Raw genomic sequence first — 14,645 nt, 5'->3', positions numbered from 1 at the left:
CAAGAGGGAGTCCATGAGAGGGATAAACCACAAGCATCAGGAACCATAAGCATCAGAGAAGAAAATCCTATGAGGTCTATCTCCTCATGGGGCTGGGCAGTTGGGGATGTGCAGAGGGGGTAGCAGGAAGAATTGAAGATGAGAGATGACTGAATTTGGATTGGTACGAGCCATGAGAACCCTGAGAGAAGACCGTGTCATTCTTGGTGCCATATCATGGGCAGCCCAGGGAACAAAAGCCTGTGCTTGGCCCAGAAGAAAAGTCAGCTGAGGGGATAAACAGGCATGGGGGTGGGGTGAGGCTCTTCTGCTAACCCATGGTTGGTGCTTCGGGGTCAGCAAAAGATCTAAGTCTAGCCACAAGCCTGAGGAGACTAGTATCCACTTCACCTTCTCCCTGCTTTCCTAACACCAAACACAAACACAACTGACCTGCCGGTCGAGGCCACCAGACATAGGTGAAAGAATATGGGCTCTGTGGTCAGAACCCTGACTCTGAGTCTCCTGGCTGGATGGGATTGGGCTTGTGTCTCCTTATATCTAAGACACGGTAGGTAAGACCAGCACAGGTCGTTGGGAGATGTGCAGACTCATCATTATGCCCATGTCCAGCACGCAGTGAGTGCTCAGGAGTTCAGAGCTGCTTTTGCCCCCAGAGACCACAGTGGGGCAGAGAGTTCTGGAAGAACATTGTGCCGCAATGACCAGGCTGGCTCCTGGCCCTTGAAATCCCCAGGCCCTCTAGGCTTGTGCACTGAACCCCCAGGCACCAGTTTGGGTCTGCTCTGAGGCATGGCACTCAGCAAGCGTTGGGGCAGAGAGACCAGCCCAAGACACTGCAGTGGATGTGGTACATTTGCTTGTGTCTCTGAGCTGGAAAGTTCTGCTCTGGGTCAGGCAAGCAACTCTCGTCTTTGCCCTATTGCAAGAGCTGGCTCCTGGCCCTGTGGCTGGCCTTGGACTTCAGGCCCTGAAACTTGGGCCTGAGCCCAGTCTGGGTTTTCGGCCAGGAGTCATTTGGGCCAGGAGTCTGGCCTTCTACCATGCTGCAAACACACCTGGTCAGCCACGCGGATCTGTGGGAGTTTTGCAAGACTTCAGCTCAGTCATACCTCAGCATATAAGGGTTTCTCCTTTCTCAGTCTAGCTGAGCGTTATTTGTCCCTCAAGCCCTGGCTCAACCATCACCTCTCACAGAAAGCCTGTGCTGGGCACCCACACCCTCCCCACTCTGGGTTGGGTGCCCTTCCTCTGGGCCCCCACAGGCCCCGGGACCTCTCTCTTCCACACCATTTACCCTCGGCTGGCACTCACAGTTTGCTTGGCGGCAGGCCTCTGCACAGCACCCGGCACACAGTAGGTGCTCTGGCAGTGTTTACTGACTGAACTGTCAAACTCAGGCCTCATTTTCCTGCTCAGTGCCCCTGTCTGCCAGCAACTGAGCCATACTTTATTTCAGGGTTCAAACAGCAGAGGAGGCAGCCCAAATGAGACAAGGGCCCTGTTGTAAGCCCTCAGCCACAACCTGCATTAGAGAATCCCAGGTACCTGTGTGTGATTACTAGCTGTTTCAGTTCCATTTCTGAGGAGATGGATTTTTATTTTTTTTATTTATTTTTTTAAAAGATTTTATTTATTTATTTGACAGAGAGAGAGAGAGAGACACAGCGAGAGAGGGAACACAAGCAGGGGGAGTGGGAGAGGGAGAAGCAGGCTCCCCGCCAAGCAGGGAGCCCGATGCGGGGCTCGATCCCAGGACCCTGCAGTCTCAGGCACTGTCTCAGCTCAAGCTGAGGGCAACAGAGCCCTGTGCCAGGCAGGGCCCGGGAGAGGATGTTTCTTGACAGACGGAGCCCAGGAGGGGCTGACAGACAACCAGGACACACAGACCTCTGCCAGTCTCCCCCCAAGGCTGGTGGTAAATGGAAGGAAGAGGAAGAAGCAGGTTCAGAGCAAGACCCAGCCGGTCACGATGAGCATCTCTCCCTCAAGCCCCCTCCTCAGCCAGCTCTTTTACTCCCTGCCAAGGTGCGATACTTGATAGCACCTAAAGCTTGGGGACTCTTGGGGTCCACGGGGACTTCAGAGCAGCAAGTGGAAGTGGGGGGACACAACGGCTCTCACCAAATGGCTGCATGGGTACCTGGGAGGCCAATCAAAACCTGCATCGGATTGGAAGCCCCAGCACGGCAGGAGGCAGGAAGGACTCGGTAGTAAGCTCCCCCTGGGCTTGGGGTAGAAGGTGAAGCTCTCAAAATGACAAGCAGGTGAGGGGCGCCTGAGTGTCTCAGTCAGTTGAGTGTCTGCCTTCGGCTAGGGTCATGATCTCAGAGTCCTGGGATTGAGTCCCACAGGGGCTCCCTGCTCCGCGGGGAGTCTGCTTCTCTCTCTGCACTCACCCAGCTTGTGCTCTCTCTCTCTCTAATAAATAAATAAAATCTTTTTAAAAAATGACAAGGGGATGAGTTCCCTGGATGTGTAAAACGGTTCCAAGTCATCATCAAGGTCCACCCACAAGAAAGTCCTCAAATATGACACCAGTTATCAAAATTACAATGAGCTATCACTTCACTCCCAGTAGGGTGGCTATAATCAAAAAGACAGCATTGGCGGGCGCCTGGGTGGCTCAGTTGGTTAAGCGACTGCCTTCGGCTCAGGTCATGATCCTAGAGTCCCTGGATCGAGTCCCGCATCGGGCTCCCTGCTCAGCAGGGAGCCTGCTTCTCCCTCTGACCCTCCCCCCTCTCATGTGCTCTCTGTCTGTCTCATTCTCTCTGTCTCAAATAAATAAATAAAATCTTTAAAAAAAAAAAAAAGACAGCATTGGCAAGGATGCGGAGCCATCGGTCCTCTCGCACATCGTTGGTAGGAATGTGGTGCAGGTGCTCTGGAAAGCAGTCGGGGGTTCCTCAAAATGTTAAACATAGCTAAGCATATGACCCACAGTTCTATTTCTACTTCGGTTCTACTCTAGTTCTACTCCTAGGCATACCACCAAGAGAAGTGAAAACACATGTTCCTATAAAGATTGTACACGAATGATCACAAGAGCTGTTATTCCTAACAGCCCCAAAATACAAACAACCTAACTGTCCATCACCTGAAATGGAGAAACAAAATGCGGTGTATACATACATTGGAATATTATTTGGTCATAAAAAGGAATGAGGTGCTGCTTCATGCTGCAACATGGATGAACGCTGAAAACATAATGCTAAGTGAAAGAAGCTGGTCACAAAACACCACATGTGGTAGGATTCCATCTATATGAAATGTCCTGAGTAGGCAAATCCATGGAGACAGAAAGTAGATGAGTGGTTTCCAGCGACGGGGGGGCGGGGGGGGGGGGGAGTGACCGCAAATGGGTAAGGTATTTTGGAGGGGGGCAGCATAAAAATGTTCTGGAATTAAAAATCGTGATGGTCCAGCAACTTTGCTGATATACTAAAAACCACGTAATTGTACAGTTTTAAAGACTTGTTTTATGGTATGTGAATTATATTTCCATTTTCTTAAAATAAGGAAAAAATGTCATCGATGGAGAGGAGTTAGCAGAACTGAAACAATGACATGGAGCACGAGTGTCGCCTGTGCCCATCCTATCCATCTGAACGAACTTGGGGCGCAGGAATGGTGCACCAAGAAGGCCTGGGGGTAAGACACGCTGGGTCAGGATCTAGGAAGAAACACGTCCCGGGATTCGAAACGAATGCGGTTGAGGTGACGGCCGGGATCGCTAAGGACTGGGGAGGACTGGGGAGGCGTCGGTAGGCTCAGAAGTTGGTCGGGCCAGAGCGGAGACTCCAAGGTTGGGGCACAGAGGCTCTTAAAGAGGCCCGAGCGATTTCCCATTCCGCGTCCACTTTAAAGCCAGCGCCGCGGAGCTAGGCTCTGACCCGGTAAGTGCGCGGGGTTGCGGGGGAGGCGGCTGGGGCCCGGCTCGGAGCCGGGGGCGGGGGGGGGCGGGGCGGCGGGGGAATCAGCGCGGGTAGCCAGGACTGAGCTGGCCGCGCGTCCCGGGGGCCCGGGTGCGCGCGGGGGCGGCGGGGTCGCGGCGCCGCCCCCCCACCCCCACCGCCGGCGCCCGCCGCGGCGCTCTATTTTTAGCAGGCGCTGTTGCAATATAAGGAATGCGCGGCGCGCGAGGCGCTCGGGGCGCGCGCGGGCTGCGCGGTCGCTTTAAGGAGGCGCCGGGGCGGGGACGGGCCGGAGCGCCCAGAGGGCCGGCGGGCCGGGAGCCGCCAGTCCGGCTGCAGTGGGGCCGGCCGGGCGCGGCGCTGCCTCCTCGGCCGCGCGAGCATGAAGGAGGCGGCCTGAGGGCCGGAGCCGAGCTGGGGCTGGAGCGCGGGGTGAGTGGTCGCAGCCGCCCGGGAGGGGAGGAGGGTCCCGCCCGGCGCTTTGTTCCGGGCGGGAGGTGTGGCCGCCCCCGGGCCCTGCCGCACTCGCGGCGCGCGGAGTGCGCCCGGGGACTGGCGGGGAGCGGCCTTTTGCCCCCCATTGCAGGCTCCGGCGTAACGTTGTGCGATCTAGAAATCCGCCACAATAGAGACCCCAAGCGGGGAGGGCCTGTCCACCGCCCAAAGAGCCCCTTTCATGGAACCGCCCTTCGGTTTCTTGTCTGCCTCGGCGAGGACCAGCAGGGGGGGGGGCGGCAGGACTGGGGGGGGGGGGGGGGGGGGGGGACTCTTTCTCCCGTTTTAAAATGGCGTTAACGTGGGCAGGGATCCGCCGCGGGTGTTGTCAAATTTATCTCAATAATAAAAAGCAGCCTGCCGCACAAACAACCCTTCACTGCGCCCAGGGCTTGGGGTTCTGCTCACCACTGGGGCCCGGCTCATTCATTGACCGGACCTGGCTGGGGCAACTGAGTGGGGCACGGTGCCCGTTCCTGCTCTGCGGGGAAGGTAAGGACAAAAAAATGAGCGACAGCGCAGTGTGGTCAACAACAGGATCAGGGAAGAGAAGGGGTTGTGGGACAGACAGCGTGGAAGGTCAGGGAAGGCGTCCTAGAGGAGGTGATGCCTGGCAGGAGCGTGGGCGCTCAACACCCAATTACACTCTGTGGCTGGAACTGAGATCTGTGCTGGCCTTGGAGAAAGCTGAGTCTGGAGAGATGGACAAGGGCCACTTCATCGGGCCCTGATCTCAGAGCTCTGGGATTCCCCTACCACCCCCACCACCCCCACGGGCCCCTGCTGGTACCGAACCTCCTTGAGCTAAATGGTTCTTGCATCTACAAGACACACACTCTATCCTGGACCTGATCAGAGAGAATGACTGACAAGGCTCAGAATTCTAGCCTTAAAAGAGTAATAAGGGAGATCTTACTTAAAAACCCTGAAGCCCCGGGTGCCTGGGTGGCTCAGTTGGTTAAGCGACTGCCTTTGGCCCAGGTCATGATCCTGGAGTCCCTGGATCAAGTCCCGCATCGGGCTCCCTGCTTGTCAGGGAGTCTGCTTCTCCCTCTGACCCTCCCCTCTCTCATGCTCTCTCTCTCTCATTCTCTCTCTCAAATAAATAAATAAAATCTTTAAAAAAAAAAAAAAAACAAAAAAAACCCTGAAGCCCCACTGTAATAGCTGCACCAGCAGGGCTCACACAGACTGGGCACTTGACCAGAGTGTGCTTGCTCTTCTTGCTGGTCACTTGACGAGACTCTCCCAGAAGTTTATTGTAATCCCCACATGCAGATGGGAAGCTGTGGCTAGAAAGTATCAGTAACTTGCCCAAGATCCTACCTTGAGACCATGTGGCTGTTCAGGCCCCTCACCTTAGAGTCAGGCTGTCCGGGCTTGAGGGTTCCAGGTGCAGCCTGTCCTAAGCTTTGCTCTGTTGACAAGCACGGGTTGGTTGAAGTGTGGGGTGGTGACCTCTTGGTATTAATAACTGACACGTGTCAGGGGCTTTGCAGTGAACAAAGCACTTCACGAAGACAGTTCTTAGAGTTTCTTCTGCTTCTCTTCCCAGGGAAGAAACTTGAGCTGCCTAACATTTTATGAATCTCCTAATTTCCTGTAAATTGCAAGTCCCTGCTGACTGGGGCTGAAAATGTTTCAGGCCCTGGTTTTCAACCTTGAGTCTGTTCTCACTCTCAGCAGCCAGTGAGTTTCTCTGTCTGCGGTTTATGGTGTAGTTTGTACTTTCTCTGCCAGGTCAGGAGGTATTGGGCTTTGATGATCTGGGGTTTTCAAGGCTGCAGGGTCTGCCAGCCTCTTGCGGAGGCGGGTGGTGTTGAGTAAGCCAGGTGCTCTGGTAGAAACTGCCCCCACCCCCGACCCCTGGCCTCAACATTTCTTTATGGAGAAGAGGATCAGAGCCCCCTGCTGAACCCCAGTGAGGCTGGTTTTTGCCTGCTTTGCTCTCGCAAAAGGCAGTTTGCACTTTCTGCTACTCATACTTTCACCTACAGAAGACATTTTTGTGGCGGGTATAACTTTTATTATTAGCTCTAACCATAGGTATTTCACAGTTTGAGTGGATCTGAGCTGCTTATAAAGTGACAGATCTCTGGGGTTGGTTCTGAGTTTGAGTGATTACCTGGAACCAGGGAGGACTACCAAACTCGGATGAACTGAGCTAGCTCCTGGGGTGACTGGTCCTCACATCAAGTCAGATTTGCGTGGTGACCAGCCCGCTGGATCAAGTGAGTTCTCAGGGAACATGACCTCTGCTTTATATCTCACACCTGGTGTAATCAGTTCTACCAGTGAAATGCCCCCACACAGAGTGTTCCTCCCTGCAAGTGATTGAAAACGTACTGCTCATGCACTCTATATAGTTTGTACAAACCACACTTATGTGAGCTAAATGTGCAAAGCTGGAATATTCTCAAGCATCAGGAGTGTGCACGGAGTTGCAGAGGTTCTGTACCTGTCAGGCTCAAGGCACGGAAGAGGTGCAGTTACCCTTGTGTGGGGATGGGACAGAGGAAGGAGCTGGGAGAGCACCCTGTGCCCTGGGGCATCTGGCAAGTATCCATTGTCTAGGGACTATGCAGAAAATTCAGGGTCTGAGAGGAATTTTGTTGGTGGACTCTGAGGCCTTGCCAACCTTCATTGTCTTGGTGTTACCACTAGGCCTTATGGTACTGGATCGGTGGGGCTGCTTTTGGCTGCAAATAACAAAACCCAAGGAATAGTAGGTTAAGCAGAGTTTAGATCTTCCAAGGATGCCGAAGCTGTGAAGTTGCTGTACACAGACACTGGATATTAGTGCCACTTCCAGCGAGCTCTTGCATGGGAAAGGCAGCCAAGAAGGCTGAGGGTCTGGTGACCAGAGCAATGGTTTTACCTTATTGGGTCACAGCCTCTTCAGTATGCCAGTGAGAAGCCCAGAGAAAAGTTGCCTGGGTGTACAGAGTGGGCATACAACTCAGGGGATTCACGGATCTCTGAAAACAAGCCCTAGATTCCAGGTTAGATGCCCTGGTTTAAGCCACGTTGTGTCACTAGTGGTTCCTGAGGACCCACTCTAGGCTCTGCGGCTCTGCCCTCACAGCTAGGCTATCGGCCTGGGATGGTAGAGTCAGGTGTTAAGAGTGAAAATGAGCAGGCCAGTTGTTGGTGCCTACTTAAGACAACAGAGCTGAGGTGAGGGGACAGCTGTGTTGCACCCCTCGGCACCTGCCGTGCATACTTCGGTGCTCATCTGCCCTCTTCTGGGTGGTGTTTCTGTTGCACGTGATGAGATTGGCATCGCCTGCTCCCAGAGACTCCACCCCCGGGCCCCCACCACTGAGCGCCGGGTTGGCACGATCCAAGGCAGCTTTCTGCAGCCATCCCTCTTGGAGGGTTCATGAAGTAGCAGTGTGTATTTAACTTCTTAATGTCCCTCTCATTGACCTTTGGTATTTTTGGTAGCTTTTCTAGGTGGGGCCTGCTGATGGCCAGAAGGCCAAATGACAGTGTAGGTCATTGCTGGTTGCTGAAGTGTTATTGTGGGTCTCAGACGGGCATATTTTCATCTCTAGAGCTTGCCATCTGGCTACCTAGATGGATAAAACACCATGATTTACATCTGGGTTGTGGTGCTAATGAGATTTGGGAGAGCACCAAGGATGGATTTGAGTTTGGCTGTGCAGCGATGTGGTGGTAGCATGAGGAGAGGATGGAGAGGTGGGGGCTCTGCGCCCTGGTTCTGGTCTTCTGTGACTATCTAGAGGGCCTTGGGCACATCCCATGCTACAGGGACCCAGGCGCCATCTGTGACTTATCTGCCTGCCCTCAGGGTTGTCATGGGATTAGATGAAAGACACAGAAGAGAACATGCTTGGGAAACCAGAAAGGGCCATAAGGATTAAGAGCATCATCAATATTCAAGCAACCTCAGATAACAGAATCATAGATCCAGAAGGGGCCCCTGGAGCGTAGTTAGTCTAGATTCAGATCCTGTAGAGCACATTTCTCAGAGCGGTCAGGGAGATAATTTTAGGTGGGGCACATTGAGCATCATTTCATTTTAATACACCTATTTATATGTATTATAAAAATACAGGCATCACATCAAACCCATTTTTAAAAAATGGATATTTTGTTCAAATTAACGCTAGAGAAAGATTTTAAGTTAAAAAATATGGTGGGGGCACCTGGTTGGCTAAGTCGGAAGAGCATGTGACTCTTGATCTTAGGGTTGTGAGTTCAAGCCCCATGTTGCGTATAGAGATTACTAAAAAAATAAACTTAAAAAAAATAAAAGTAAATGAAAAGTATGGTGATTTTTTTTTTTAAGATTTTGCTTATTTATTTGACACAGAGAGAGAGAGAGCAAGAGAGAGCACAAGCAGGCTCCCTGCTGAGTAAGAAGCCTGATGCGGGACTCAATCCCAGGACCCTGGGATCATGACCTGAGCCAAAGGCAGACACTTAACTGACTGAGCCACCCAGGCGCCCCAAAGTATAATGATTTTAAGGTAAAGATTAAGCCAGTAATAGTTCAGTAGTAAACAGATACGGCCCAAACAGGAAAGTGACCCCTTGAATAAAGGCTGGGAAACTTTCAAGAGAGTCTCTCCCTTACAGTCCCTCCCTTACTCCCTTGGCTTCATCTGGACGCTTCTAGAGATAGGAAGCTTGCTGCCCCCAAATCCATCCACTTTTCCATTTGGGGATTCTCTCGTCCTTACAAAGTTCTTTCCTTTCTCCCCTTAAGCTGCGCCCACTGGATGTGTCCCACATGAATCTCTGACAGTCATGCTTTTCTCCAGCACCAGCTCCACTTTTTTCAGCGGCTTCTCAAATGGCATGGTTTAAAGACAGTCTCTGTCTGTCCTCCTTTCCTCCTTCCCTCCCTTACTTCTCACTCCCTCCCCTCCCCCCTCTTTCCCCCCTCGTCCTTCCCTCCCTCCCTTCAACAAAGACTTGTGGGCTGGCCCTAGGTTAGTCACCATATTAGCCACATCCAGGCCTCACAGCAATTGCCATTAGCCTTTTATGTATGTGGAAACTAAGGCTCAGGAGGTTGAACAGGCCACGTCCAGTCAAAGCCTGAGAAAAGTAGCGCTCCGGAGTCCGACCAAGGTCCATCTGGTCCCCAAGCACATGCTCCTTCTGTTACACTGTGCCGCTTACAGAACTGGATGACCAAAACTGACACATCTCTTGTTTCCTGGTGCTCATGGGGCCTGCCCCTCAGCAGTCTGACCACACATGACCCGTGCTGCCGGGGAGCAAAGCCCTCATGAGGAGGGGGGACAGAGCAGCCTATGCTGGAGGGTGTGATGAGGCAGCTGGTTGGTGAAGAGAGGCGGAGCGCCTGGCTGGCGGTGGTTTTCCTGACTCCTGTTAATCTTACAGTCAACTGCCAACCCCTAAATCTTTTGGGCACTTGGTCTATTTTTTAATTTTGAAAAATAAAAAAAATGAAAATATAAAGGATCGTATAACAAACACCACGTGCCCATACCCAAAATGGACAGATGCAGCAATTTAGTCTACACTTAATCCATTGGGCAGGTAGGTCAGGACTTCAGCCGTATCCCTGGTCATTAGGCCTGGCTGGTTTGGGCCTGTCCTCAGCCTGAGGCGGGCTTTGGAACCTGGCTCCTGAATTTCCGTGTACGGGCTCTTCCAGCTTCCTGTCCCCCACTAATTCAGGTGCCGCCTGGGCCTCCCCTGAGGTTGCCCATAGCTGGGGAGAAACCACCGGGGAGCGGGGGGCGGGGGGTGAGTGGGCGCTTTTGGATTTAACCCTTGTCCAAAAAGTTGATCTGCTCTCAGAAGCACCTGCCTGGACCACTGCATATTCAAGCCAGGCTGCAGAACGGTGTTGTCACACCTGCCCAAAGCGAACACCATTTAAATGGTAGACCTATATATTTAGAAAAGAGAGAGAAAAAACATGATTTTATAATTAGATGGCAGTGATTTGCTAAGCAGCTCATTTTACACAAACCTCAGCAAAATCCGTCTTCTTTTCCAAAGTGTAGAACTACTTTAAAGCGCCGTGTGGTACCTTTCGGATCCCAGCTCTGCAGGCCCAGTGAGGAGGGAGGAGCAGCTGTTCGTAGCCTTCTCCTTTCCACCCCCAACGGACTCCAGGACCCCCGGGCTGCAGCTGGAGCCTGCCTCACCCCTCGAAGCTCGAGCCTCAGAACAGTTAGCAGAGTAGTTCTTTTGAAAGCCATGCCGAAGAGATTCAGAAACTTCCAGGAAAGCCTTCCACTCCCAGGCAGATTCCATTTGTAGGGAGTCACGACGGGGGAGGAAGATTTGAACTAGTTTCCTAAGAGAACATGGGGACCTGAGGTGGTCCCCAAGTCCTTTTTATTAAGTGGTAAGAATGAGTTGAAATATTCTCTGTCCCTGAGTGGCCCAGAGAGAACAACACTGCCTGCGTCCCTTCCCCTGAGTCTGACGGAGATGCTGCAGAGGGACCTGCTTGTTGGGCTTGCTCTTCCAGTAAAAGCAATCGGGAGACTGCACCAGTGAAGGCAGTGAAACATGCTGTAAAACCAATTCCTGGTTTTTTTTATTATTATGTTAGGTTAATCACCATACATTACATCATTAGTTTTTGATGTAGTGTTCCATGATTCATTGTTTGCATATAACACCCGGTGCTCCATGCAGTACGTGCCGTCTTTAATACCCATCACCAGGCTATCCCATCCCCCCACCCCCCTCCCCTCTAGAACCCTCAGTTTCTCAGAGTCCATAGTCTCTCATGGTTCGTCTCCCCCTCTGATTTCCACCCCTTCATTCTTCCCTTCCTGCTATCTTCTTCTTCTTTTTTTTAACATATAATGTATTATTTGTTTCAGAGGTACAGATGTGTTTGCACAGCAAAAGAAACAGTCAACAAAACCAATTCCTATCTGACTATACAGAAATACACAGACCTGTTATGTTTACAGGCCCACTTGTCTCTTTTTTGAATCTGATGATTTGGATTATTTCTAATGAATTCCTCCCCTTATTACTAACCATCTTTACTCTGGCTCCAGGCTTAACATCGCTCACTTAGATTACTGCAGTACCATTCTAACGGATTTTCTGTCTCTAATTTTGCCCCCTGTAAATCCATCTTAAAGTTGGACAAAAAGAAATATCAGAATCAAATCTGAGCAATTTTACTCCTTTGCTTATAGACCCTTAATGAGTAAGGAGAAAGGGACTGGTCCTACCAGACACTAAAATACTATAATACCAGAATAAAGTGGTGTAGGCCTGGCTCAGGAATGGATAGGTCAATGAAACAAAATAGAATGCCTCCCCTGAAGTCCCTCCTCCCCCAAAAAACCGCTTTTTATTTTATTTTATTTTTTTTAAAGATTTTATTTATTTATTTGAGAGAGAGAATGAGAGAGAGAGAGCATGAGAGAGGGGAGGGTCAGAGGGAGAAGCAGACTCCCTGCCGAGCAGGGAGCCCGATGTGGGACTTGATCCAGGGACTCCAGGATCATGACCTGAGCCGAAGGCAGTCGCTTAACCAACTGAGCCACCCAGGTGCCCAAAAACCGCTTTTTATTTTAAATGAGACCTACTTTCAAAAGAAAAGTTCTGGTTTCATAAGAATCTGCTGTATATACTATGTGTTAGGCGGCCCTGACTATACCCAAGTACCCCAAACAGTGACCATGTTTGTGGGCATGTGGGGCTGTGTGGAGGTTGCAGGACGGGTGGTGGAGGTGGGGAGGCCCACCCACCCCATAGAAACGAATCATTCTCAGGGAGCTCTGGGAACAGGTTCTTGCCTCTCCAAAGCAGCATATATTCATTCAAAAGCAACATTAATTTTCGTTTCATTTAGGAGGGTTTTTTTTTTTGTCCCTTAGAATTTCAACATACCTTCTTGAAAATTCCCCCTTTCAGATAACCCACACACTCACCCCTTTGTATTTGAATTCTGCTGGAAATGTAGGGCCCGAGGAGGAGACTGAAGCGAGCCCATCTCTCTTGGCGAGGACCATTCTCTCACAAGTCGGCTCAGCAACCCAAAATAGCCTCTATCATGTTCTTCTTTCAATGCCGGCTTTATTGTAACCAGGGATGATGGAAAAGGGTGGAGCCACCATCCCAAAGCCTTGGGGGCATATATTAAAAAAATAACTGTATGAGATCTGTCTTCTCAGCCATCCCTCCATACCCACATTCCTCAGGTTGAGCTTCCTTGGGCAGCGGAGCTGGCAAGGCCTGGTGCTCCTCACACCCAGCTCTTCTCCAGGAAGCCAGGCCCAGCCCCAGGTGCCCTGCTGGCCTCCCCGGGAGTTCAGGTCAGCTGGCATCAGAACCTCCCCGCCCACCCCTCCTCACTGACCCCCCGACCCCGCCCACCCGCAGTGGACAGCGGCCTGAGTCCACTATCTGGACTGGGTGGGTGTTTCCTGCATGTTTGAGATTTTACAGAGGAAATCAAAATAAAGAAACAAAGCCTTTGTTTTACTTCTGGACTCAAACTGGGGACGGCTGGAAGGATGGAAAGGGGGAGCTGGAGTAGGTCACTTGGCACTCCAACAAAATAACCATTCTAATAAAGCATTTAACAGGGACTTTTTTCTATTTGGGGTTGGTGTGAGTGAATAGGAAAGACAGGGCGGAGGGCTGGGAGAGCCTCTGTGTGTGCAAGGAGAGGGCCCTAGGCAGGGTCTCTGGCAGGGGTCTGGGGCCACCAGCAGGGCTGCTGAATTGGCAGCCAGAGGGGCCAGAGGGGGTCTCAGTCCTCCTTTCTTTCCTCAGAAGACCCACAGGAGAGCAGGAAAGAGCGTGGACTGCAAGGGCTAGAGGAGCCCTGCTCCAATTTCTGCCCTTCCACCTGTTGCATGTGACCTTGGGCAGTCCCCCACCTCTGTGAGCCTCCCTTGCCTGGTCCCCAACAGGGAACGATGCAGCTGTAATGCAGATGTCCCAGCCACCCCATCCCAGTTCTTCCTGACCCAGTTATACCCGGCCAGGCCCTCATCCCACATACATGGAAATGGGGAGGTGCTCTCTCCAGTATTTCATCATTCTTCCTTTGGGAAGAAATACACTCCTGACCTCTGAGTGTATTATTTATTTTTCTTTCTTTTTTTTTTTTAAAGATTTATTTATTTATTTGAGAAAGAGTGCAGGGGGCAGGGACAGAGGGAGAGAGAGTCACAAGCAGACTCCACGCTGAGCATGGAGCCCAACAGATCACCACCTGAGCCGAAACCAAGGGTTGGACACTCAACTGCCTGCACCACCCAGGCGTCCCAAAGGTGTTTTATTTATTTATTTTTTTTAAGTAGACTCCACACTCAGTGCAGGGCTCGAACTCATGACTGTGTGATCAAGACCTGAGGTGAGATCAAGAGTCAGACACTTAACCGACTGAGCCACCCAGGTGCCCCTATTATTTATTTTTCTTTAAAAATTACCCAAGCATTGATGAAAATGCTCCCCACCTGTAGTATTTCTGAGGCTTTCGAGGTGGGGACCATGTCTGCTGGCCATCTGGCCTCCCGGGTCAGCTGCCCCACTTTGCCCCGTGCATGTGTGCAATCAGCTTGGCTTCCTCATTCCTTAAGCCCTATTAAGCCATAGCTAACAGGCTTTCACCAGGGGCTTATAAGAAATGGGGTTACCCATTGCTCAGAACAGGGCAGAAGTTAAAATTGAGTAGCAGACCTCTTCCTCTTGACCGCACCACTCATTTTCCTAGACACTTTTCCCCAGAGCTTCAGAGAACTCCAAATTTCCATTACTTTTGGTGGCAGAGCAGTCATGAGATCTGTCCTGGACCAGGCTCTATGCTTTTGCCTCAGGAAAGAGCCGCTGAAGAACTCGTCTCAGCAAGAGTTACACACCCTAGCCTTACACCGCTGGCCAGGTGTAACTTAGCACTAGGCACTAGACACATCAAATTCCCGATGACCAGGGCGAACCCAAGAGTAAATTTTTTTCCTTCCTGTTAGAACGTTTTGCAGAGTACCCACGAGGACTGGAGCTGATGTAAATCAGCACATATTTATTGAGCACCTTCTTGGTGTCACACGTGTGCTGGGCACCCGAGGTACCGTGGAGAGTCCAACAGAGGACGGCCCTGTGCTCGTGGAGCTGACACATTAAGGAGAGTGGAGTGGCCGCGTGTACAGTGCCATCAGGAAGGACAGCTGAGTGTCCGGGAGAGTGTCACAGCAATCTCCCCCAGTCTGAGGTGTGGTAGGGGGTGCTCAGGGGGAGTACATG

The 14,645-nt window shown here is 51.6% G+C and overlaps 1 protein-coding gene across 1 annotated transcript in view; it reads left to right on the top strand.

Annotated features, from left to right (window-relative positions):
* Window positions 1–4,233: 4,233 nt before the first annotated feature.
* The window catches only part of MRAS (muscle RAS oncogene homolog), a 50,130-nt gene continuing 39,718 nt past the window's right edge, over window positions 4,234–14,645 (top strand). The window contains exon 1 of the mRNA XM_044915438.1: window positions 4,234–4,349. The gene's annotated coding sequence lies outside the window, so the exon portion shown is untranslated. The remainder of the gene's footprint in view (window positions 4,350–14,645) is intronic.

Source organism: Neomonachus schauinslandi, chromosome 1, assembly GCF_002201575.2.
Source record: "Neomonachus schauinslandi chromosome 1, ASM220157v2, whole genome shotgun sequence".
NCBI lineage: Eukaryota > Metazoa > Chordata > Mammalia > Carnivora > Phocidae > Neomonachus > Neomonachus schauinslandi.
The sequence above is the reverse complement of the archived record's forward strand: the minus strand, read 5'-3'. Positions and strand labels throughout refer to the sequence as shown.